Raw genomic sequence first — 12675 nt, forward strand, 5'->3', positions numbered from 1 at the left:
AACTACTGTCTCATAAACTCGAATCTCATCACTTCTGGCCATCTCCCTTCCACTGTGTCTCCCTTATTTTGTCTCAATCCCATACTGCCCAATGCTACTTCCTAGCCAAGATTTAGAACCCAAATTTTCTTGTTAGACCAATCATTTTCACATGGTCCTGCCCCACCAAACAGGGGCATCTTACCACAATTCCAATTGGTTTCCCCAGGTCCAGTCCCTTCCCATCTACATCTGCGAAACTTCACATGCACTCCATCATTTCAACAAATTTCAATTCCCTGAACTCGACTACTTCATCTTCACCATGGACATCCAATCACTTGGTAACTCAATCTCCGATACTAAAGGAATCAAAGCCCTTTGTTTCTTAGTTGACAACAGACCAAACCAGTCCCCATCCATCCACTTTTGACTGGCAGAACTTGTCCTCATCCTCAATAACCTCCTTTGACTCATCCCACATTCTCCAAGAAACAGGTATAGCCATGGGTACCTAATCATAGAAACATAGAAGATAGGAGCAGGAGTAGGTCATTCGACCCTTCGAGCCTGCTCCACCATTCAACAAGATCATGGCTGATCTTAAAGTTCAGTACCCCGTCCCCGCCTTCTCTCCGTAACCTTTAATACCCTTATACTGAAGAAATAGATCTAATTCCCTCTTAAATATATTTAATGAACCTGCCACTACTGCCCTCTGTGGCAATGAATTCCACAGATTCACCACCCTCTGGGTAAAGAAATTCATCCTCATCTCAGTCCTAAATGGTTGGCTTATTATCCTCAAACCATGGCCCCGGGTTCTGGATTTTCCCATCATTGGAAACATCCCTCTGCATCCATTCTGTCCAGTCCTGCCAGAATTTTATATGTCTCTATGAGATTCCCTCTCAATCTTCTAAACTCCAGCGAGTACAATCCCAATTTGCGCAATCTTTCCTCATAAGTCATTCCTGCCATTCCAAGTATCAGCCTGGTGAATCGCCTCTGCACTTCCTCCATTGCAAGAACATCCTTCCTTAGATAAGGTGACCAAAACTGCACACAATACTCCAGGTGGGGTCTCACCAAGGCCCTGTACAGCTGCAGTAAAGTATCCTTGTTCCTATACTCAAACCCTCTTGATATGAAGGCCAACATACCATTTGCCTTTTTAACCGCCTGCTGTACCTGCATGCTCGTCTTCAGAGACTGGTGTACAAGTACCCCCAGGCCTCTCTGCACTTCCCCATCTCTTAATCTATTGCCATACAAATAGTAATCTGCCCTCCGGTTTGTATTACCAAAGTGGATAACCTCACATTTATCCACATGGTAGTGCATTTGCCATGTATCTGCCCAGTCCCTCAATTTATCCAAATCACACTGGAGCTTCCTGACCCCCCTCTTCCATGCACACAATCCCTCCTAGCTTAGTGTCATCTGCAAATTTAGAGATATTACATCCAATCCCCCCATCCAGATCATTAATGTAAATTGTGAACAGCTGGGGTCCCAGTACAGATCCCTGTGGCACCCCACTGGTCACCGCCTGCCACTCAGAAAACATGCCATTTATCCCAACTCTCTGTCTTCTATCTGCCAGCCAGTTCTCAATCCACATCAATACTTTTCCCCCAATCCCATGAGCCTTGATTTTGGAAGCCAGTCATTTATGCGGGACCTTATCGAAGGCCTTTTGGAAGTCCAGGTACACCACATCCACTGGCTCTCCCGCATCTATTTTACCTGTCACCATCTCAAAGAATTCCAATAGATTTGTCAAGCACGATTTACCTTTTGTAAATCCATGTTGACTCCATCCGATCCCTTCTCTGCCAGTCATATGCTCCGCTATTACATCCTTAATAATGGATTCCATCATTTTGCTCACGACTGATGTAAGGCTCACCAGCCTATAATTCCCTGTTTTTTCTCTACCCCCCTTTTTAAATAGTGGGGTAACATTAGCTACCCTCCAATCCATGGGTACTGATCCTGAGTCTATCGAGTTCTGGAAAATAATTCTTAAAGCATCTGCTATCTGAATGGCCACTTCCTTAAGTACCCTAGGATATAGATTATCAGGCCCTTGGGATTTATCTGCCTTCAATCCCATCAATTTCCCCAAGACCATGTCCTTAGAGATACTGATTTCTTTCAGTTCCTCCCTTGCATTAGTCTCTATGTTTCCCAACATCCTTGGGAGGTTATTTGTATCCTCTCTTGTAAAAACAGAACTAAAGTAAGAATTTAATTGGTCTGCCATTTCCTTATTCCCCATTATATATTCCCCTAATTCCGACTGCAAGGGACCTACTCTGGATTTCACCAATCTTTTCCTCTTGACATATTGATAAAAGCTTTTGCAGTCGGTTTTTATATTTGCCGCAAGCTTACTTTCATAATTTATATTTTACTCTCTTGATTAATCCCTTTGTCCTCCTTTGGTGCATCTTGAACTGCTCCCAGTCTTCGGTTGTGGTAGTTTTTTTGGCCAATTGATATGCTCTCTCTTTGGACCTAATGCTGTCTCTAATTTCCCTTGTTATCCACGGTTGAGTCACCTTTTTTGGTTTATTTTTATGCCAAACTGGTATAAACGATTTTTGCAATTTCTCCATTAGATCTTTGAATGTTTTCCATTGTCTATCCACAGTCAACTCCCCCATAAACACCACCCAATCAATCTTACTCAACTCCCGTCTCATACCATCATAATTCCCTTTATTTAAATTCAGGACCTTAGTCTCGGTTTTAATTTCATCACTCTCCATGTCGAGTGAGAATTCGATCATATTGTGATCGCTCCTACCCAAAGGGCCTCGTACAACAAGATTGTTGATTAGCTCCTTATCATTGCATAATATCCAATCTAAAATGGCCTGCTCCCGAGTTGGTTCCTCAACATATTGGTCTAGATAACCGTCCCATAAACATTCAAGGAATTCCTCCTCCTCAGTATTTTTACTAATTTGGCTAGTCCAATCTATATGCAAATTAAAGTCTCCCATGATGACAGCTGTTCCCTTATTGCACACTTTTCTAATTTCTCTTTTAATGCCTTCCCTCACCTCTACACTACTATTTGGAGGCCTATATACCACCCCCACTAACGTTTTCCATCCCTTGCTATTCCTCAGTTCTACCCATATAGATTCCGCATCTTCCGAGTTGATATCCTTCCTGTCAATCATGTCGGTCCCTTCTCTCACCATCAATACTACCCCAACCCCTTTTCTTTCTTGCCGATCCCTCCTAAATATCGTATACCCCAGGATGTTAAGTTCCCAGGCTTGCCCACCCTGCAGCCATGTTTCTGTAATCCCAATCAAATCATATTTGTTTATTTCAATTTCCACAGCTAATTCATCTACCTTTTTCCGAATGCTTCTTGTATTAAGATATAAAGCCTTCAGATTTGCTTTTTTCACCCTCCTTGCTCTTTCTGATTTTTTACTTTCACTGCCTAACCTAACTTTTCCTGTTTTATCTTTTCTGTCCTTTGCCCTATTATACAGGTTCCCACCCCCCTGCCAAATTAGTTTAAACCTCACCCAACGGTTGTACCAAACCTAGCTGCCAATATATTGACCCCTTTTGGGTTTAGGTGTAACCCATCCTTCTTGTAGAGGTCATGCCTTCCCCAAAAGAGATCCCAATGATCCAAGAAGCCAAAACCCTGTCCTTTACACCAGCCCCTCAGCCACACATTCATTTTTCTTAACCTTACATTTTTGTCCTCAGTTGCACTTGGCACAGGTAGCAAACCAGAGATCACCACCCTGGCTGTCCTATTTCTTAGATTCTGTCCTAGCTCTCTGTAATCCTTTTTCAGTACTTCCTCCTTCTTTTTATCTATGTCATTGGTACCCACATGTACCAAGACATCAGGCTATTCGCCTTCCCCTTTTAGAATACCCTGGACCCAATTTGAGATATCCCGCACCCTTGCACCAGGGAGGCAGCACACCATGCGGGCATACCTATCTGGCTCACAGAATCTCCTGTCTGTATTTCTGACAATGGAGTCCCCAATGATCACTGCATTCCTTTTTACCTTTTGGTCTACCATGTCAGGCTCAGTGCCAGTGACCTGGTCACTGCTGCTAGCTTCTGTCAGGTCATCTCCCTCAACAGCATCCAACAAAATATACCTGTTACTGAGAGGGATATTCACAGGTGTGCACTCCATTTTCCTGGTATTTTGCTTCCCTCCCCTGACAGTTACCCACTTACCTGACACATCTGGTCTTGGGGTAACTATGTCCCTGAAAGTTGAATCTATCAACTCCTCACTCTCCGTCAAGTTGCAGCTCCAGTTCCCCAACTCTGTCCTTAAGGAACTGCATCTCGGTGCACCTGACGCAGATGTGGCTATTTGGGAGGGTGGGACTCACCCATGGTTCCGACATCTGACATCCAGTACAAAGCACCATAGGCATGACTGAGCTAAAATAATGGCACTTACCTTTCTCCTCGCCTGCTTTTGCCTAAGCCTGTTGAGCCAAAGGCTGGAAGTCCCACTCCTTCAGTGCCCCACTCACTCAGTGCGCCGCTCCTCACTGGCCGCTCCCTCCCCTTTTACTCCTTTTACTGGCCCCTTGACCAATTAACCTTGACCAATTAACCTTGACCAATTAACCCAGTCACTCTCTCCAAGCTCCTACTCCTCTGACTCACAGCTCAAACTCCAGCTGCTGCCTCCTCAGACTCCCAGCCTGATTTGAGTAGGCCCAAGCCCCAGTAAGCCCTTGTAATTAATTGCTTACCTCCACGTCACTCTCTCCGAGCTTCTCCTCCTTCGACTCCCAGCTCGAATTTACATATAGATTGGACTAACCAAATTAGTAAGTCCATCTATTTATTCTACTCACCCTCTGATGTTGTCTCTTGGCTCCTCCTCCTCCTCTCACCCGACACCAGGCACTGACGCACTGTCTCCTCTGACCCTGAGTCTGACCTTTCTGAGCCCAAGCCCTGGTAAGTCCAGCTATTTATTCTACTCACCCTCTGATGTTGTCTCTTGGCTCCTCCTCCTCTCACCCAACACCAGGCACTGACTCACTGTCTCCTCCGACCTTGAGTCTGACCTTTCTGTGCTATACTGCTATGTGGACTATGTGGAGCAATGCATACTACAAGCCTGCCTAGGCAAGGTTCCTCACCTCTTCCTCAACAAATATTTTCTACAAACCCACCAACTCCCACAGCTACCTCGACTACTCCTCTTCGCACCCTATCAACTGGAAGGATTCCATTCCTTTATCACAATTCCTCTGTCCCCCGCAAATCTGCTCCAAGGATGAGGTCTTCCATGTGAGATTATCCAAGATGTTCTCCTTCTAAAAACAGAGCTTCCCTTCTACTAAAATAAAGTCAGCCCTCACTCATATGGTGAATCTCTGCTGAGCTGTCAGTCTCCCTCTTGCCTCGCCTTGCTTAAAAGACATTGACCGTGTATTATCTCTACCATTAAAGACACATCCCTTGGGTATAACTGTGTATGTACCCATTGTCTTTCACTATTGTACCATTAGTTTCTGCTAATAGAAGCCATGATTATTGTGTGACTACATCATCTTTATCTACTTCATCAACTGTCACTTCAACAGTATACTCCATTACCCACACATCTGCCCTGGCCCCCTCTACCCCTATGCACCACAAGGACAGGATTTCCCTTGTCTTCTCCTACCACCCCACTAGCCTACACATCCAACGTATCATCCTTGCCATTTCCTCCACTTTTATGTGATGCCACCACCAGACACATCTTTCCCTCTCTTCTCTCTGCCTTCTAAAGGTATCAGTCCCTCCATGATTCCCTGTCTAATCCTCCATTTCCACCAATTGGTCCCTTGACACCTTCCCCCCTCACCACCATTTGGGGCTCCAATCAGTCCTTCCAACTGAAGCAACACTTCACTTGTGAATCTGCAGGGGTCATTTACTGTGCTCCCATTGTGGTATCCTCTATACCTCCATCAACATCTTAGCTCTGTACACCACAAAGGTGGTATTCTCCCAGTGGCACCCCATTTCATTTCCCTGCCCCATTCCCATGCCGACTTGTCTGACCATGGTCTCATGTACTGACAGACTGAGATCACCTGCAAACGGGAAGAAAAAATACTCTTTATATTCCATCCATCTAAATGGTATTAACGATGACTTAAGTTTCCATTAGCCTCCTGCTCCCGCCCCTCTCCCCACCCTGGTCACTGCCCTTCCCCTATCCCTATTTCACTTTTCCTCTACCTCTGTCTCTCTTCCCTTTTTTCTGTGTCCATTCCTCCAACTGTTTATTCACAGAGGCAACATTTTCCCTGATCAATTCTCACTTTTCCTCTCCTCTCCTCCTATCCTTGTCCAATGATCACCTTTTGTCTGATGGCCTGTGCTCACCCCCTACCCTTCTTTCCTTCCTCCGCCAGCCTTCTTATTCAGAAGATTTTCTGATCTCTGCTCATACCTTTAGGAAGGACTCAGAGCTGAAAAGATGGTTATATATCTTTGCCTCCCATGGACGCCACAAGATCTGTTGAGTTCTTCCATCATTTTTGTGTTTATCCTATATTCACTGCTCTGTTTGATTAAACTCATTGTAGGTGTAGCTTTTATTTTTAATTTTATTAGTTTTATATCCATGAATATTGTGGCTTTGTGCATTGTTTTCCATGGATTCAAATAATGATACCATTATCTATTGGCAACAAAAGCAATTATTTTAATTGCTGTTGTGCAGTTTGGGTTAAATAATTAGCATCTCGCATCTCCATAATCCATATTCATGACATTTTAAAATCATGAAATGATGTCATTTCTCAGGGATAACTTTTGCTTGTGAATCCTTTGTCACAACTTTCAAGTTCCGTCTTATACATTTTGACTATTTTTTTACCTCTGAACCATAAGCGAATACATCGATGTGATACAATGTGTGAGAAAATAATTAAATAATAGTGATAGGTTATAAAAGAATATAAAGAAATAAAACACAAGCCTTCAAAAGAGTGCTTCTGTAATTCATAGAGATAGAACAGTTACATTAATGCAACGAGATTGAACAAATATGGAATTCCCCTGAGATCATATTCTCTCTTAAAATCCCATTGTGAAATTCCCCTGAGATCATACTCTCTCTTAAAATCCCATTGAAGTGAAGCGTAACTAATTGCACTTTACCGAAATTGCATTTGACTACCTGGAATATCTGACACAGACAGTGAATATTTGACAAGCGTGAGGTATTGCTTTTCCCACAAGTCAAACCAGGGCAGGACATGCACAGTAAAAGGCAGGCTCCTGGAGAGTGTCGTAGTACAGAAAGAGATGATGGGGATACTGAAAGAGGCAACTTTGGAGAACAGGGAGTGAGGAAGACTTTTGGCACACTTGCCATCTTTGGGCAGGGCATGGACTCTAACACTTGAGACCTTGTGATACAGCTGTACAGGGTGTTGATGAGATCGTATTTGGAGCACTGTGTGCAGTTCTGGTCACCCAGATAATAGGAATGCTATCAAAAAGCTATTTTAACCTAAATCGAAAAATGTTAATTATTTGTAAAAATACTGAACTTTCAACATTCTACAGAAAAGAAATCCCAAGAAGATGCTTGTAATGATAGAAGTAGAATATTATAATTTGTTTTTAATGTTTCTTTTATTGGAATACAATGCATTATCATCCTCTCTCATTAAATTTGTGTAGACGTGGAGATATTTCAGATTGTCAATTCCTTCTGATATCGGGGTATAGAGTCTGAGATTGAGCACAAGTCTTTGATAGATCCTTCTTGATTCCTCAAGCTCTTCTCTTTCTATGTTTTCAAGGTAAATAGTTCTATTCAAGGCTGAAAATTATTGTTAAATGTATAACCGTTCTGAAATCCGTGATTTGCATTTTCAGTTCAGGTACAATACCAGCAATCTCTTCCCAGCAACGTCTGAAATGAAGCAGATGGTCCCTGATTTTAGGCATGCTTTCTGATTTCTGAGGTCCCAGGTAATCTGTTTGGAATAATAGTTTTCTAGCCTAGAATAAACAAAATAATAAATTGTTAAATGTTGACATCATCCAAAATTGGCAATTACCTTGTAGAGCTCATTGAAAGAACCAAAGACTTGTTGATCCAAACCAAGGCTTTTATTAGCAAAAGACAGCAGCTCTTCACAGGTGGCCGACCAGTCCGGAATGATCCGACCTGGTTAGGGACACAACCCTTTAAGGCCCAGAGAGTAGGCGTGGCTTAGCTCTCAGGCAATCGCTGTAAGCACAGTCTAGATACTGTAACTATATAAACTATATACATTGGAGATAGATCTGTACTATCACATACCTCAAATGTAGTGCAAGTAGAAATTAGCAGCAATGTTCGCCATTGTGTAATTAATACAATAATATTGCTGGTCCTCTAAGGTGACAGAAGAGTTCTCTTTAGAATTTAAAGGTAAATGGTACAGACATCTGAATGAATGGGTATTGAGTAACAGGTGCTGGGCATTCCTTCTGACATTTGTACATGGCCTACGCTTTGTACAGGCTCCATATTACAGCTCTGGTCTCTCTTCGTTGGCTGCGATCCTGACCTGCAAGAAAGGAGAAGGTGTGCTGGTGAGTATTACAGAATGTTTTTCATGACATGCCAGTTTGGTTGAACAGCCAGCAGTCGGTGTAACGTGCTTAATCACTTAAATCACTTGATTTAGAGATGTCTCACAGCCTCAAGGAACGACAGAATGCCATACAAAGGTTGACATTAAGGCATTCTTTTCAAACATTCCATTATCCCTAAAAAAGAACAGAGGTCTGATTTGTGGCAGCTGGAATCTGGAATGTGCCGAATAAACACTCAAACAAAACGATGCTTTTTAATTGTGTGTGCAAAATAATGGCACCTTAAGCACAAGCAAGTCAAATCACCTCAAGACTCCAGTGTCATCATTGTATGAGGTGACATTTTGAACATTGTAGCAGGTCAAATCTGTATGATTGTCAGACTGCTTTCTCAGCAGAAAGTGTCACTTGTGGCGCTAATGGTTTGACCTTTTACTAAATCTGATTTTAGAAAAAATGATGTTTAATTCACCTTTTTCATATTTCTGACCAAAGCAGTTATAAAGTGAAAGGAAAGTAAAATTTCCGTATTTGATGGCATATCGGACCCCCTTTTTTCCCCAAAAAATTCGCCTCTCAAACCAGCCCAGGTCTTATAGGCGAAGGTGCCATTTTGGGCACCAATATACAAATGTGGTAGAGGCTTTCCTCCGCAAGATGGTGACAGGAGGAAAGTGCTTAAACTCCTCACCCAGCTTCAAGAAGCCCACGGAGGTGCTGGGGCTGTCCAGGAAGTGGGCCCGGTGGCCCTTGCTTTCCAGAGTCGCCGCTGCCACTCATTTCCCACGATGAGAAGGCCCGCTCGCTTGATCCTGCCCACTCGCTCTCTCCTCCCTTCCACCCACTCGCTTGCACTCTCCCACAGTGCTGGTCCTCAATAATCAGGCTTTGTTTGACGAGCGCAGCCCCCGAGCAAATTGAATGAGGCGCAGGGGTGGGTAGCAATGAGAGAGTGGCCTGTCGGGCTCAACTCAAAAGGCTGCTCGCTCACTGCCACCCATCCACCCCTGCTGATTCAATCTGTTCAGGGAGCCGTGCTCATCGAACAAAGGCTCAGGGTGGAGCCTGATTACCGAGGCCTAGCCCTCCCCTCAAAGCAGGCAATCTAACTTCTGGTCCTCTGACAGGAGCCTGTTGCCCTGGCTTCTCTCCCTCCTGGCCTCTCAGCCCCACAGGTTCTGGCGCGGCTGTCAATCAATCGGTGTTTTTGTGGTGGGGGGAGTAGCCTGAGCCTCGCCATACAGCAAGAAAGAGGATGCTGCTGCTTTTGCATGAGGAGGTTTCGGCATGTCAGCCATGCAAGGGTGAAGGGTTTCCATTGAGGTGAGTGAATACACTAAAACAAATTTTTCATGAGATCTCATGCTAAACATTTGGTGGGGGGGAAGGGGTGGTAGGTCCCATATGCCAGTTGGTCCTATATGCTCTCAAATATGGTAAATACTGTAAGTTCATCATAAGCTGAGCAAGCCAGACACAGTTTGGAAACAGATCTTTTATTAACACAGTTCTGTTATGTTACACAGAAGGCCTGCATCAATTCAGAAGGTTCAGATAAGGTTCGATCACCTTATCACTGAATCTTTCAGCACAGGGACAGGATATTTGATTCAGTACAGTTTCTCTGGTATTTCTTCTTCATCAGAAATTCATATCTATTTTCCTGCTCACTCTGTGTGTTCTTTCAATTATTCAAGAAACTACTTAATGGCTATTTGAAGGGTCTTTTGATTTCAGCAAACGTAGTGGAGCAGAAATTTTCACGACCTAACCTTCCTCTTTGAAAATAATTTCTCCAACTTCTCTATTTTACTGAAAATTATGCGCATTACCTCTCAATAACTGTCTTGCACATCAGTAGAAAATAGCATTTTACTATTCGTAATCTTGAAGCTATTAACTAGGTTGTGTAGCGGGCCGAACGGCGCAGCACAGACGAACTGGCTCACAAAGGTCTGAGCTGGCAGCAACTGGAAGCCCGGCAGCGTCGAGCTTTCGGGCCAAGTGGTGGAAAGGCCGTCGGGAGCACTCCTGCTTTAAAGGCGCATGCCAGAGTCGAGTAAGGCAGCTGATCTTACTCAATTCTGGTGATTGGTTGGCATTTAGTTCGTCTCTAAACAACCATAGTTGCTTGTTAATCTTCTAAGCTTTAATAAAAAGAAGCATGCTTCAGATTCTTAACAATCCTTGCCTGTCCTGTAATCTGAGTGAAAACCTCGATGGTGTGCCGAGATAGCAGCGTGCAAGCACAAACTCAGAAAAGACTGTACAACAGGCTTTATTCCAGTAAAAGTCTGAAAACCAGTTCACGCCTTGGTGGCTCCCCCTGTGACTGGCTCAGGAGGGGTCGGTTCAGGTTTATATTCAGATCAGTTGATTGACAGCTGGTGGAGTCAGCCCCTTAAGTAGCCTTCCTGCAGGTACAGAGATCACCCCCTGCAGTAGGCTGGTGGTCGTATCACTATAACCTCACACATATTTTCAAATGTTACTGTGATGACAGGACCCTCCCTCATTATGACTCACTGTGGGGGGGTGTTGTAACTTTGAATTATTGAACACAAACAGTAAATTGAGATCTGCTGCTTGTTTTACATCCTTCCTTATTTGTTAAATTGCTTTTCATTTGTGACCGTTCCATGGTCTCCTTTTGTATATTATTGATCAATAGCAAAAGATGGTCCCCAAAACAATGTAGTCATTTTCAGAAGCTGGTCAGTGAGGTCTTTAGAGGTGAGTATTCATGGAGATCTTCCAGCTTGCCCCAAAATTACAATTGAAGAATAACAGACCGAGTAAAACAATCACATGACCAATTGCTCCCATTTATTCAGGGTTTCCACAGCATTTCTACCCCAAAATTTGTTGTATTTTCAGGATGTAATGCTGAAGGAGACAAAACACACCCCAAGTAATCACAGGGAGGGACTTTAGGGAAGGGTGAGATTGTGCATATTTTTTTCACAGGAAACTTAGACAAGAGTGTTACCCTAGAGCTTATGCCAGCCTGTACATGCACATTTTATTTTCAGATTCCCTGTCCAAAACTCAGCGTGAATGATAGGGTGGGCTCCTTATTGAATGCAGTGAACTGACACCCAGAAATAGATATGTTACTGCTGGAAGGAGAGCAGGATAAGGTTAAATAGAGACGATGTAGGGAATGTTGTGTTAGGGAAGTATCAGGTTCGATGGGTTCAGAGGGATGAGTCTGGACACAAGTGTTACAATCAGAGGTAACTCTATTGAACACATGGGAGACAAATGGGAAGATGTCAAATGATACTTAATTAGTCTACTACTAAATAACTAAATAGACATTCATAATTGGACTCAGGTTGGACTCTGATACTGGTGGCCACCTAACTTCTACACAGTCTGAGACAAAAACTATAACGGTGCATGTAGGCCCATTGGGCACAAGTGACTTCGATACCGATGGCTGCTTACCCTATCATTCTCCTGCACATGTATGCACTTCACAGACAGGGACTTTCAAATACACTCCTGATTCCCTGTACCAACAGGGAGTGATCTATCATAGTACTATGGCTCATCTTAAGTTCAGTCCACATCTTACCCACGACTCATCCAGCGATGTCCACAGTAGCAACTTGATATGGATCAATGTCCGGGATTTAGACCAAGATGCAGAGAGAAAGAAATGTTTTATACTGTGTAATGGAAGATTCTAACCTATTTTAGTTAACCTGTTTTTTTCTTAATTTCCAGCTCTTGGTTCTGCAGAGCTGAGAACCTTTTTTTTTAAACTTGCAGCTTTGGGTTCTGCAAGGCTGAGAACCTAATTGTTTTTAGAATCAGCAGACATAAGCAAAATTCCACCGAGGGGCCAGAGATGCTGTTATCTGAAGAAAGGACATCTGTGTACCGAGAACATTTAATCTTCCTGCTTGTTTTGGTCACAGACTGTCAGAGCCTAGCCTTGAGCTAGAATAAAGCATTGTATTAAAAATGATAAGCTGAAAATTATGTTATTCGTTAATTAACCTAGCATGCTAGCTTGCTTGCTTATCTTTCTTGCTGTGCTGGGAATAGGTGCTTGGGTAAGCAGTT

General features: G+C 43.3%; 1 long non-coding RNA gene across 1 annotated transcript; it reads right to left on the minus strand.

Moving 5' to 3' along the window:
* Window positions 1–7646: 7646 nt before the first annotated feature.
* On the minus strand, window positions 7647–11060 carry LOC138752363 (uncharacterized). Its single transcript, XR_011350559.1, has 3 exons — window positions 10434–11060; window positions 8324–8573; window positions 7647–8019 (listed from the first exon to the last, which is right to left on the minus strand). It is a non-coding gene; the product is annotated as an uncharacterized lncRNA (long non-coding RNA).
* Between the last annotated feature and the right edge of the window lie 1615 nt (window positions 11061–12675).

The sequence above is a fragment of the Narcine bancroftii genome, chromosome 2 (assembly GCF_036971445.1).
Source record: "Narcine bancroftii isolate sNarBan1 chromosome 2, sNarBan1.hap1, whole genome shotgun sequence".
Lineage (NCBI taxonomy): Eukaryota > Metazoa > Chordata > Chondrichthyes > Torpediniformes > Narcinidae > Narcine > Narcine bancroftii.